At 34.7% G+C, this 13,715-nt stretch overlaps 1 long non-coding RNA gene across 1 annotated transcript; it reads right to left on the bottom strand.

Moving 5' to 3' along the window:
- Positions 1-11,719: 11,719 nt before the first annotated feature.
- Positions 11,720-13,454, bottom strand: LOC125269463. Its single transcript, XR_007185108.1, has 3 exons — positions 13,397-13,454; positions 12,057-12,132; positions 11,720-11,914 (listed from the first exon to the last, which is right to left on the bottom strand). It is a non-coding gene; the product is annotated as an uncharacterized LOC125269463 (long non-coding RNA).
- Between the last annotated feature and the right edge of the window lie 261 nt (positions 13,455-13,715).

Below are 13,715 nucleotides of genomic sequence, written 5' to 3' on the forward strand. Positions count from 1 at the left end.
CCCGATCTCTCATAAGTTCCTTATCCTGTTGCTTCCTAGCTAATAGAAAGTAATAAGCAAATGGAGGCACACATCTTCCTTGTTCTTATATTCTACTGATGCATTTGCGTATATGAACATATTAGTTTTAATAGGTTCAGACAATAAATTCCCCTCCTTGCAGGGTTCAGTCTCACATACATACTGTCGGTGTTAGATAGCCAAGCTTGTGGATCATTTATTGCCTCCTTTAATTGCTCTGCCATAAATTAGTCTCCGCTGTGGTATTTCTTATCATATCTCAGCGTTTCCCACTGAAGACGTCTCTTCTGTACAATCTCTGCTCCATCCAGAGACAAAAACAAAAATCCTGTTTGGTTTTCTAATAATCATTTATTTCATCAGAATAAGGTTTCTCTTACTCCAGAGCCCATTTTCTAATAACTCTACAGTATGGTCATCAGCTATTTGAATTACTTTATCTTTTTTTAGTAATTAAATCCTTAAACGGTTTAGTTGATTTTTTATTATCTAATCTTATCCATATATAATCTCCTGACATTTGTCTCCCTATATTAGCTAAATTGCTATAATATAGCGCCTCTTCCATATATTCATCCCATCTTGTGTCATGATTATCTCTAAAGAAACTTTTTCATCTTTTTCAATCACTCTTTCATCACAGATATTCAAGCATTTCTCATTCTTATGGTTCCTGCTTCTTCTCTGTTGTTGCTTTAATCTTCTCCAGAATTGGGTGTTTCTTTTTCGTCACTATTTTATTCCGTCCTATTTTCTTCATATTTGAATTTTCTATTTTACATTTTTGAATGACTTGATTTCTTTCTTCTGGAGTCTTTTTCTCCATCTGTCTTGTGAAATATAACTTGTTTTCTGAGCAGTATTCTTTAATCCATTTTTTCTGTTCCTGTGTCAAATCTAGTCTTTTGCCAGACTTTCACTCTCTGGTTCTCAATTCTAGATCTATCAAAATTATTTCCCTCTCTTTGTCTCTCTTGAAAGCGAGTATTATATGTCCTTCCCTCATTTATCTTTTCATTTAGTTTCTTTGAAGGATTCATTTTCTGTTGTTTTTTTATTTTGTTTGTTTTGAGGCTCCTTTTTCCTTACTGTCTTTATATGTTGAGAATCATTCTCCGCTAGTTTCTATCTGCTTCTTAGTTACAGTATTCAGGATTTTTACCAATTTATATCCACCTGGATTTTTCTGCCTACTTCCCTCAGTAGTCTAACTTTATCTGTCATAGGTATTTCATCTTCTATTAACAGCCATACACTCAATAATGGGACTTGATCTTTAGATGCATTTATTAACATCTCTTTCCATTGAGTCTATCTGTCTCTGTGCCTGTTAGATTTCTCACTTTTTCTATAGCTTTCACTGAAATTGCATGTCCAGTGCACGTATGTACTAAACGTGTTATTGCTTCACAACTCAAATTGCATTTTCTGCTGCTTTAATTATACGGTCTGTGTAAGCACTATGGTCTTCTCCTGACCTTTCTGATCCTATCTGCTTTCTAACAGCATCTGTTAGCTGCAGTTCTAATAATTTCGCCTGTATATCATGCTCTTCAGCACTCCTTTTTGGGGTTTCAAAGTCTAGCTGTCTGCTTAAACCTCCCTCCTTACAGGAGTCAAAGGTCTTTCCTTATCTCCTTGTCTGTGATCTGCTTCTTCGCTTCCCCAGTCCTCAGATGTGTCCAAGCGTGCTATAGGACCCTCTCATTGTCTCCAACTCCCTTTTCACTTCTGATTTTAATGTTTTAATTACTTTTTCCATTTCTTTCACTACTTTCCTATTATATTCATATCCTTCTTGAAATATTATCTGTTTTCCTGAACAGCATAAGTGACTCCTAATCCCAAACTATTTCTCAGTATAAAACAATATAAAACACAGAGCCAGACGAAAAAGTCACAATAATTTAGATGTCGTTTTGGCCTTTATTTAGCTTAAAGTTAGCTTGTAACTAGATTTCTTTTCTTTCCTTTTTATTTCATTACAGATTTGTTTAAATTCTTCTCTATCTCTATTACTCATTAACAGATTTATTTTTAAAGATTCAGTCTCTGAATTTTCCATTATTCCTTTTATCATCCCACTAATCACAGCTGTTCCAGAATGTCCAGATTATTCTGTCCCTATTAAGGTTAAATGAATTATTTTAGCCTGTCTACTTATTGCACTTTGTATTAAGGATGACATTATCATTTCAGCTTCTGTCTCAGAGCATTTAATAGTACACAGTTTTACTCTACAATCTGTCCTCTCTGTACATGCTACAAAATCCCCATGAGGCGATCCAGTAGTGAATCTTACTGAAGCAGGAGACTGCGTTTCTAGTTGATTACGCAGTTGATTTATTTCCTGCTGTGCCTGTGTTCCTCACAGGTTAAAAATAGCATCCGCAGTTCCTACAGTTCCTACAGTTTTCAGCAACTACAGTACCACCTCTTGTTTCTTCAATCAAACCTTTGTACATAATTATCTCAATCTCTGTTTTTGTATTTCATATTCAACTTCCTGTTCAGATTTTCTTGAGTCTTCTTTTCTCAGGTCTCTTTCCCCTTGTAATGTAGGAAGAATTTCTTCAATTTGCTCGAAGTTAATTACTTCGTCTTTGTATTTTTTTAACTTCCTTTCATCTGCTTGTTCTTCCTGTTTTTTGACTAATGGTTTATAATCATTATTCTATATTGTTAACGTCCCTAAATTTTTTACACTTGCTAATATATCTTCAGTCTCCTCAGTTTTACATTGAATATCAACACTACTATCTCTGAATTGCTCTAATTCTCGTGCCCACTGTACTACTGCTCTGGCAATCTCTGTTTTATTATATTCTTCTCTTTCTAATTTGTCTCTGGATGGAAGCCAAATTATTAATAAATTAGGTTCGATTTCTTGAACAGCTGTTCTTTCTGTTGAGGCTTTCTTTTCCCATTGTAAAACACGAGGATCTCCCCATGTATAAACTTGTATGTGTATTTGGGCTTTTTCTGCCATCTCGCAGGACGTCCCCCACTTGACAGCTTTATAGACCCTTTTTATTGCTAGTAACCTCGTCTCAATAAATCTCTGTCTTCCAACTTCTTAAGATTTTCTCTTCTCTTGTGCGCACTCAAACCTTTCTGGGCTGATTAAATAATTCTCACTAGAATTATTTTTCTTTTTGAGTTTTAAAAGGATTTCCTTTTTCCTAATAAACTATGTGTTTTCTAATTTGAGCAATCTGTGTATATATTTTTTAATTAAATAAAATAAATAAAATAAAGATTTGAGCAGGTGGCAGAAGATTGACAGAATTAGAAATGTGTTGCAGCTGCAGGTTTAACCCAACACAGGAGAACTTGTTGATGGAAAGCAGGTAATTTGGACAAATCAAAGTCTAATTCTAATTAATAATTCCAATCCACCTACTTACTCAAATATTGAAGAAGAGACAGTAAATGATACACAGTTTGTATTACAAAGAAATGATCTTAACCATTGAGTTTTTAAAACACTATTCATTATTTCTAAGTCAATAACATTTAATCCCCCTTCTTCGTAACTGCGAACTAAATCATTTTTGTTAATATAGTGATGCTTATTTTTCCAAATAAAGTTAAATTATTTTTAATTATAAATCTGTGCAATGATTGAAAAGATATCAAAAACTTCAACGTTGAGTTAAAGATGTCACATGTCCTCTAAGTTGCACATAAGGGCTGTAATTTTTTTGAGATATGAATTCAAAACGTTTTAAAACATAAATGCTAGCTTCTGAAAAATTCAAAACACTTTAACAGGTATTTCAATGCTCTTGTTCGCAGTAAAACCATGTGCACTCAGTAAGAAATGAGTGAACAGCGATGTCACACAAACATAGACAAGTCTTTGAAAAAAATAACACTGCCAAGTTCATCTGAGGTGAAACGTTTAGCTGCAGTGTATTTAGTCAAATTACAGAGAAACCTCTCAGATATGTGTTAATGTTGTTAAAGCCAGTTTATGCTACCAATTAAAAGCTACTGAAATTTGTAGGTGAAAGATGTTATAACTAAAATGTGGAGTAAGAGTATGTAAAACATTTTCCAACATTTACCATATTTGAAAAATCAGTTCAAATATTAATATATATTATTAACGCTTTTAATGAAAGTTAAACAACCTAACTAAACCTAACCTAAAAGAGCTACAAGCTTTAATTTATCACATTTTTTACATTAAAACCTGCCTCATTAAAAAGGGACCAGATCTTGGTGTCTGTACAACTACATAAGCTAAGAAGTTCAGACTTTGAATACAAATGACAGATAGATGTCAAGCTGCCTTGAAACTATATTTATTGTGAAAATCGCTATACACAAATAAATGTGAAATTCAATTAAATGAAACAATATGTGAATCAAATGTGATTTTCATTTACTCAGTAATGTTTGACAATGGCAAATACATTCATACAAACATGCATACATATATGTGTTTTGTAATTATTATTTTTTTATTTACAGATAATCAATATCTTGTTTTGTAAAGTTTCTTTAATAAATAAAATAGAAATGTTCAGTTTAAAAGCCTGGGCGGGTAGATGTCAAATATGTCCTGTAATTTGTAGACGGTCCCTTAATGATTGTTGACGTCACCACCATCCATAGAGATCAATGCTTTTTTATGCTTTTATTGTAGCTATTTTTTGGAAGAAATTTTATTTGTACTTTTGTACTTTTTTATGATTTTTTTTTTCTTTGGTGTTTAAGGATGTATTATTTGGATTACATAACTGATAAAAATCTAAAAGACAAGTATTTTCTTATAAATCTATTTATTTTTCTAGCCAAGTTTTATATACATAAGTGTAAATTTTTGTCTGTTAAACCTCTTTTTATTATTTTTTGTCAAGACTTGAAATGTTATTTGGGCACTATCTTATCAATGTCAAAACCCTAAAGTCCAATTTGTTGTGCACAAAGTATAACATTTATGCCTTTTTATGATGTACAAGGAAGAAAGGGGGAAAAAAGAGAAAAAAAGGACCTTTCTCTCCTCTTTTCAATATTAATTTCCGTTAATTTATATTACCTCTGGCTCATAGGTTTTTTTTTTCTTTTCCATTGTTTATTTATTAATTATCATTATTTATTTTGGTTTTTCTCTTTACTGTTTTTGTTAATTGTTTATAACTCTATTATTGTTGTTAAACTCTTTGACTTGTAACATTTGCTTTTATGTCAATAAAATTTCTTTTTTACGCTTTTATAAAACAACAACTACAACAGAAAACAGAGTTGGAGCTGATAGTCATACATGGTAATAATAATAATGTACTCATATGAACCATTTTGCATCCACCGTAAGAAAGTTATTGAGGGCAGAACTCCGAATGTGTGAATATGAAACCAACTTTACCGCAGTCTATGGGAGGTCTTATTTTGGTTTGTGATTTGGTTTGCGTGTTTCACGTTTGGTTTGAGTGTTTTTGATTCATTTTGTTTTTTTGTGTTTCCTCCCGTGTGGTGTGTTATCCAATTTATGATTCAAGTTTGATTTGCTTCAATTTGGGTATCATATTTATGTTTTCTTTTGTCATGTTATTTGATTGATAACTTACATTTTGGTTTACTTTATTTCATTATTATATTTTTATTGTTTTTTCCCCCCATATGATATCATTTGAGAACCCAATTTACTTATTTGAACGTTAAATGCAATATTGGTTTGTTTTTGTGATGTTGTTTATTTGATTAATTTACCCTGATTTGTTTTGAATATTATTAATTAATGTTTTCTTTGTTTTGATTTGTTTTTATTTTTCTTAAATTTACATCTTAACATCAATATTGCTGCCAACCAGATTATTTCAACAATACTATATGCGAGAAGGATTGTTCCTGCCTTTCTAATAAAGGGTAACCCTTTTTGTACTCTGGCTTCTAGTTCATTTATTCGAACTACCCGTGTTAAAAATATCATTGTTAGGGTCCCCTATCCCAGAAAAGTGGGGGTGGCGTAGTCAATTTGGTCGACATTTCCTAACATCCATATATTCCAGGTCACACTACAATGGATTGAACAGACTAAGACAATTAGGACTGTGTTCAGGATCGTGTCAGCTCATTTTTAGTAAAGAAATAACCTGGTGGATATAAAAGTACCCCTGGGGTGAAGTGAAGTAAAATCAGTGATTAGTAAATTTATGGCAACCAAGCTGGGAAAATAGCAGCACAGAGATGTTATTATGATATAATTGTATTATAATTGTAATGAGGCGGGACTCAGGATTGGATCCATGTGCAAGCTTTATTAAACAGAGTTCGTAGTAAAACAGGCAATGGTCAAACAGTGGCAAACAGGTATGGCAGAGAGCAGGCAGAATCGCATTCGAGGAACAGGCAATGTATCAGGGCAGGCAGATATTGTTCACAAAACCAGGAAACAATAAACAGTCCAAAAGGTCCAAAGGGCAGGCGGCAGAAATACAAACACGGGGAACAGACAGGATCAGAAACAGGCAGACAGAAAGGGTAAATAACGCTCAGAATTGTACACTGGGTGAATCAAGACCTCACAATGTGTGTGTGTGAGTGAGAGTCCTTTATAGTCCAGGTAAAGAGCTTCAGGAGTATGTGGCAATAGGTGATTGGTGGAGTGAGTGCATGTGATAGGCAAGGAGGATGCTGGGTCACAGTTCTGTGTCCCTGTGGAAGGTAAGGAGGTTTATCGCTGTTCTCTGGGATATCTATTGAATTTCTTTAATCATATTGACCATACATGCTAGTTAAAGAAATATGTTTATGTATATGTGTGATTTATTTTTGATTGGTTTCGTATTTGTTATATTATTGAGTGTTTTGTAAATCCCATGTGACAGAGCATATATTTTCTGTATATTATATTGTGTTTGAGGTTTATTTGGGTATTTTATTATTTTGGATACAGCTGACATTTATCTTTATTTGTCATATGTTTGAGTTTATTTTTAGTGAGTTTGTGTACCATGTGTTTGTATTGTTATTTTGATGTTGATCAGTAACACAGTTGGGTTTGTGTGGAAAGCTGTGGCAGTTCTGTGATGAATGTGGAGATATAATACTGCTGATGAGGATAAAGAGCCTCATAAAAAGAAAGATGATCTGCTTTGACTGAACCACACCCTCACAGAGACATCAGTGAACTCATTGAAAATTTTAAGACCTGCAATAAAGAAATTCATAGACTGCAGCAAGCTTATTTCGCAAAATGTGAGGAGTTTGCTGGCTACTTCAGAGATAAAGTTATAAACATTAGATCAGGAATCTGTTCAATACATGATAATCGATCAATTATGTTCCCTTCCAGGGACGTGCACAGACATTTTGGGGGGCAGGAGCTCAAGTGGAAAAAAAGGCACTTCTCATAATTATAAACAATAATAAACAAAATGTTAAATATATTAACACAACTCTGACTTCCTTACCAATTTATTTTAATTTCCTCACACTCTCGCAATTGTTACTCCACAGATTTCTACTAAATAATCAGTTCACACAGAGACCATCTTCTTTAGTATTCACTAGTTTAATCACAAGAGAAGGTGTTACAAACTTTTAAAGGTCTAGGGTTAGAACGTAACATTTAGATATTATGTTGCTGTAATGGAGCGGGCAGCAGAAAAGACCAGACACAAAAGCATTTATGGCCAATTTATTATTACAAAAAGCAGAAGCCACTAGACAGCATGTGAGTGCGCTATATTACAAGGCAAGTTAGAAGGAAATATTAAGGAAGAAAGAAAAATACAAATGGGGAAAAGGAACTAGGGTGGCGCCAATTTAAAGAACAGAATAAAACAAAATAATTCATAAACTAAGTTCCCAAAATCCTCTAAACTGGCTAACCAAAGAAAAATGTAGAAAGCAAAACCGAATTCTTCAGAGCATCCGACGCCCTAACTAAAACTACTCTAAATAAAGAACAAAAATACAAGAAGGGCGCTCACCTCTTACCTGTTTTGTATGACATTAATTTTGTATAACATTATCTATGGGCAGTATGTATGTCGCGCAACCTGCTTACCTGTTCTCTGTTTCCCCAAAAAATAGTAAGTTACTCTTAACTCGCAGCATTTCAGCATAGTACAAAACCAAGTGTTGAATTCACGCCAAATAACAAAAGAGATACAAGATATGACAGGCTCCTGATATATATATATATATATATATATACACACACACGCACACACACACGCACACGCACACACGCACACACACACACACACACACACACACACACACACACTGCACTGCTAATCAGGACACGTTAGAAGACTTTTAACCACCAGGACGACGCTTGATTGGCTGCAGATACGACACCTTGATGGAGAGTGACAGTCGCCTACTCCAATCAGCGGAGACCTGAGAGCAAGACAGCACAGACGGAGAACAGAAAAGCAGAGACAGAAAAAAAAAACATCCGAAACACACACAGCACGTAACAGAAGGCAACAGAAAAAGGACACTATGCCACAATGTGCATGTTTTCCACACTATTATTTTCAAGTAGCTAGAGTATATATTTAGAATAAATGACTGCACCAAGGAGAGGGACATAGTTTCTCTAATAATTTGTTTATTTTGCACAAATCAATAAATCGTTTTAATTTTGTTGGTGTTATTAGAATACTTCTTTCATATAGTGGACAATTTTAAGATTTTGGTCTATTTTTGCTTCTAAGTCCTTTACTCTGATGGAAAGAAACATTTCAAAATACACATTTAGATGGTGTTTGTTTTAAGCCTACTACCCTCCGTCTGTGTGCATTTCTTCTAAATTAACCAAAATAAGTTAATCTGCATATTTAAACACATCAATAGTGTTTTTCCCCTGAAATATTTAAGTGCATAATATTGTAATGAACATGACGTTGCCTGTTTTATTATTGTATCTTAGCTCCCTAATTATTGTTGTTCCCTTTTGAAGGGAACTTCAACTCTACGTTGATCATGCTTTGGGGGAACCGTTACTCGTGACAGGTGTTCGAAATGCCAAGAATCACAACACTCCAATCCTATTGGCCGGCGACAGCCTATGACGTCATACAAGCGCAAACCGTGACGTATAAAGGGAGCGCCTGAGGAAGCAGTCAACATCTTCTCGTCTTTTCGGGACTGTCTTGTTCGTGCCATTGTTTCACAACTCCAGTAGGGAATTACTCTATTTATGTCTGCAAACATTCAGGAGAATGTGTTCATCCGTGTCCCAGGGGTTTGACACTTGATGTACACGTTTCTGGCGTTTTTCTGTCTGGAGAGGAGCGAACGCATAGACGGTTCTTGAGGGCACCGTCTGTATGTTTGTCTACTGTTCACTGTGAGCGTCTCTCCTATCGCAACGCTACAGTCTCATTTGACACTCTTCCCGAGGGAGGAGGTGTTTGCATCTGTGCCTGGTGATTGTAGCCCCAATGTCCCAGGTGAAAAAGAATTCTATTAAAAATATACTTTAATAAAGTGTACTAAGTATATTTTCTACATTTTGTACTATTTTCGTCAAATCCAAGTATAGTTAAGTGTATTCAATTATGTATTAACTTCAACTTAACATATATTTAACTACACTTCTAGTGTAAATTGTATACTAAAATGGAACAACTTTTTTTAAACTTCAAGTGCACTAAAATACACTAATGAAAATCAAGATTCATGAGCAATTAAGCACACTTAGAGTACAATTGCATTGTATTTCCATTCTAATGGAAATACACTTAAAAAGGCATTGCAGTGCAAATTATAGTTGTGTTTAAGTAAATTTTGTGCATACTGCTATCATACTTATAATTACTATAAACAGTTAATTTAGTATGCCTCTGTAACATTTCAAGTGATCTACAAATGCACTTCCTAACTATATTTAGTGCTTTTAAAGTGTCCCACTATGACAATAATAATGTTTTTGAAGTGAAGTTCAATTACAACCTAAACATCATAGACACATACTTTCAGTGCAATGTTATTATAGTGTAAGGTAGAAACAAATTGAAAGTACATTTCATTTGTAATTTTATCCCCATTTTGTTATACTTAAGCATGAATGTTGGTATTACACTACAAGTGTATTACAATAAAATTCAGTTCAAGTACATTAAATCAACAGATTACAAATTGCATTTCAGAAAAGGATCTTTATTATTAACACAAAAGTAACACACAAAAGCAGATATTGGCAAAAGGAAGAACTTTGAACAGTCGACTTTCTCTGAAATGCCGGGAACAGAACAATGGCAAACAACTTACTACACATGCATATCTACAGGTGCTGGTCATATAATTAGAATATCGTGAAAAAGTTCATTTTTTCATTGTAAATTATTTAAAAAAATGAAACTTTCATTTATACTAGATTCCCTACATGTAAAGTAAAACATTTCAAAAGTTTTTTTTTTTTTAATTTGTTGATTAGAGCGTACAGCTCATTAAAGTCCAAAATCCAGTATCTCAAAATATTAGAATATTTACATTTGAGTTTCATTAAATGACCATCCCTACAGTATAAATTCTGGGTATCTCTTATTCTTTGTAACCACACTAATGGGGAAGACTGCTGACTTGGCAATGGTCCAGGAGACAATCATTGACACCCTCCAGAGAGTAAGTCACAGATGGTCATTACTGAATGTGGTGGCTGTTTACAGAGTGATGTATCAAAGCATATTAAATGCAAAGTTGACTAGAAGGAAAAAATTGGGTAAGCAAAGGTGCACAAGCAACAGGGATGACCGCAAGCTTGAGAATACTGTCAAGTAAAGCCGATTCAGACACTTGGGAGAGCTTCACAATGAGTCGAATGAAGCCGGAGTCAGCGCATCAAGAGTCACCACACTCAGACATCTTCAGGAAAAGGACTACCAAGTCACTTCTGAAACAGAAACAACGTCAGAAGCATCTTACCTGGGCTAAGGAGAAAAAGAACTGGACAGTGAACAGTGGTCGAAAGTCCTCTTTTCAGATAAAATTAAATTTTGCATTTCATGTTGAAATCATGGTCCCAGAGTCTGAAGGAAGACTGGAGAGGCACAGAATCCAAGCTGCTTGAAGTCTAGTGGGAATTTTCTGAAGTTAGTAATGATTTGGGGGGCCGTGACGTCTTCTGGTGTTGGTCCATTGTGTTTTATCAAGTGCAAAGTCAATGCAGCCATCTTCCAGGAGATTTTGGAGCACTTTATGCTTCCATCTGCTGATAAGCTTTATGGAGATGCTGATTTCCTTTTCCAGCAGGACTTTAGCACCTGCTAACAGTGCAACAACCACTTCCAAGTGGTTTGCTGACCATGATATTACTGTGTTTTATTGGCCAGCCAACATGCCTGACCTGAATCTATGGGATATTTTTAATAGAAAGATGAGAAACAGTCGATCCAACAATATACAGATGATCTGAAGGCTCAATAGTGCCTCAGCAGTGCCACAGGCTGATCACTTCCATGCCACACTTCACTGATGCTGTAATTTGTGCTAGGAGCAAGTCATTTGCTGAAATATGTGCTGCCGACCAAGTATTGAGTGTACAAATGAACATACTTTAAAGAACTTGAACTTTTCTGTTTTGAAAATCCATTTTTTGATTGATCTTAGGAAATATTCTAATATTTTGAGATACTGGATTTTGGACTTTCATGAGCTGTACTCTCTAATCATCAAAATTTAAAAAAAAAAAACTTTTGAAATGTTTTACTTTACATGTAGGGAATCTAGAATATATGAAAGTTTCACTTTTAAAAATAATTTACAATAAAAAAAATGAACTTTTTCACGATATTCTAATTATATGACCAGCACCTGTAGCTCTGACTTGAGTTACTAGAGGCCTTGTAGCTCTCATTGTTGCACTTCCTCCGTAGAAGGGCCTGGATCTCTGCCACCTCGGTGTTGGGGAATCGCTCCCTCACTGCATCTGTGAAAACAGGAAAGAGACATGGGGATGAATTAAAACAGGATAGACAATGTATAACATTGAAATACAATCATTGATTATAATGGATTTGTCAATCAATCATGAAAATGGATTTGGATTCATAACTATGACATTACTGTACCTAAAATTGCGTTGGTTTTTTCTGGCTCAAGCTGCTCCTTCAGCTTGCCTTTTTTTCCTTTCCCTGTGAGGGTTGCCTATAAACGCAACATGTCACTTGTGGTCACAGTATTGGTACCTGCGCCAATTTGCCAGAGGCCTTGTAGTTATATCCGTACCAGGGCTGGGATGAACAAAGTTTCACGTGGAGCATTCTGAGATATTTTTTTTGCTGAATTACCGCGGAGTGCGAGTTGTGCTAAAAAATAAACTGCCGGGATAATCACACAGCGCTTGCCGTAGGCTACACGTCCAATAATGACATGTCCGATTCGTGAACTAATGACTCATTTGAACTGATTCACTTAAATGAATAGTTAAAACAACTGATCTGTCCAACACTGAACTCATGAGACGTCTGAATCGGTGTATAACAAATCGGTACACTTTACAATAATGTTCCATTTATTAAATTCTAGTTACCTACATTAGTATTTTTTTTAAGAAAAAGGTGAGTGGCAGAGTGTACTACTATACGTTGTTGTTATTTTTATGTGAATGAAGAATTAAAAGATGCACTTTTTTTCAGTAAGCTTAAAGCTATGTGTTTTCAACAAATGTTAAATTCTGTTGGTTCAGGAAGGACACCATGACAGGCTGCTGGCTCCCACTGTCGCTGTTAATTTTTATTTATTTTTTGTTTGTTGGAAAAGCACTTAAATAGCTTAAAGCCCTCAAGTTTACATTGGTTACTGTATTCTTTCAATTGCTCTAAACAAGTATTTTGGGTGACCTTTTTTTTATTGAATGACATCAATTTGTTATTTTCATCTGAAAGAAGAATTACAAGATGCACTTTTTTATTAGTAAGCTAGGCCTATGTGTTTAAGGCTTCAAGGTTTTATCGACGCTACCTCTGACTAAGAATGCATTACTTTGCACTTGTATAGTCTTTTATTTTGGACTTTTTACAAATTGGTAATAGTCAATTAATGGGGAGATTATCGATAATCGAATCAAACCGAAATAGAAACGGACTGAAAAAAACAAAAACAAAAAAGAGCCGTTAGATTAATCGATGCACCGAAAAATAATCGCTAAATTAATCGTAAAAAAAATTATCGTTTATCCCAGCCCTAATCCAACCCACTGTCACTTTTACCATATTGCTTAATCAGTGAAATTCAAACAAGAAGTATTAACAGTAGTCAATGACGGCAAAAATGGCAGAGTTAAGTGGATTTTCAAATTTGTAATCTGGGAAGTCAGGTCTGTATTCCAAGACATAAGGTGAACATGCATGTTCTTCAAATTAAAGGGTTAGTTCACCCAAATAGCAAAATTATGTCATTAATAACTTACCCTCATGTTGTTCCAAACCCGTAAGACCTCCGTTTATCTTTGGAACAAAGTTTATTTTAGATTTAGTCCGAGAGCTCTCTGTGTGTCCAGAAAGGTAAGAAAAACATCATCAAAGTAGTCCATGTGACATCAGAGGGTCAGTTAGAATTTTTTGAAGCATCAAAAATACATTTTGGTCCAAAAATAGCAAAAACTACGACTTTATTCAGCATTGTCTTCTTTTCCGTGTCTGTTGTGAGAGAGAGTTCAAAACAAAGCAGTTTGTGATATCCGGTTCGCGAATGAATCATTCGATGTAACCGGATCTTTTTGAACCAGT

Source organism: Megalobrama amblycephala, linkage group LG6 (assembly GCF_018812025.1).
Source record: "Megalobrama amblycephala isolate DHTTF-2021 linkage group LG6, ASM1881202v1, whole genome shotgun sequence".
NCBI classification, from domain to species: Eukaryota; Metazoa; Chordata; class Actinopteri; order Cypriniformes; family Xenocyprididae; genus Megalobrama; species Megalobrama amblycephala.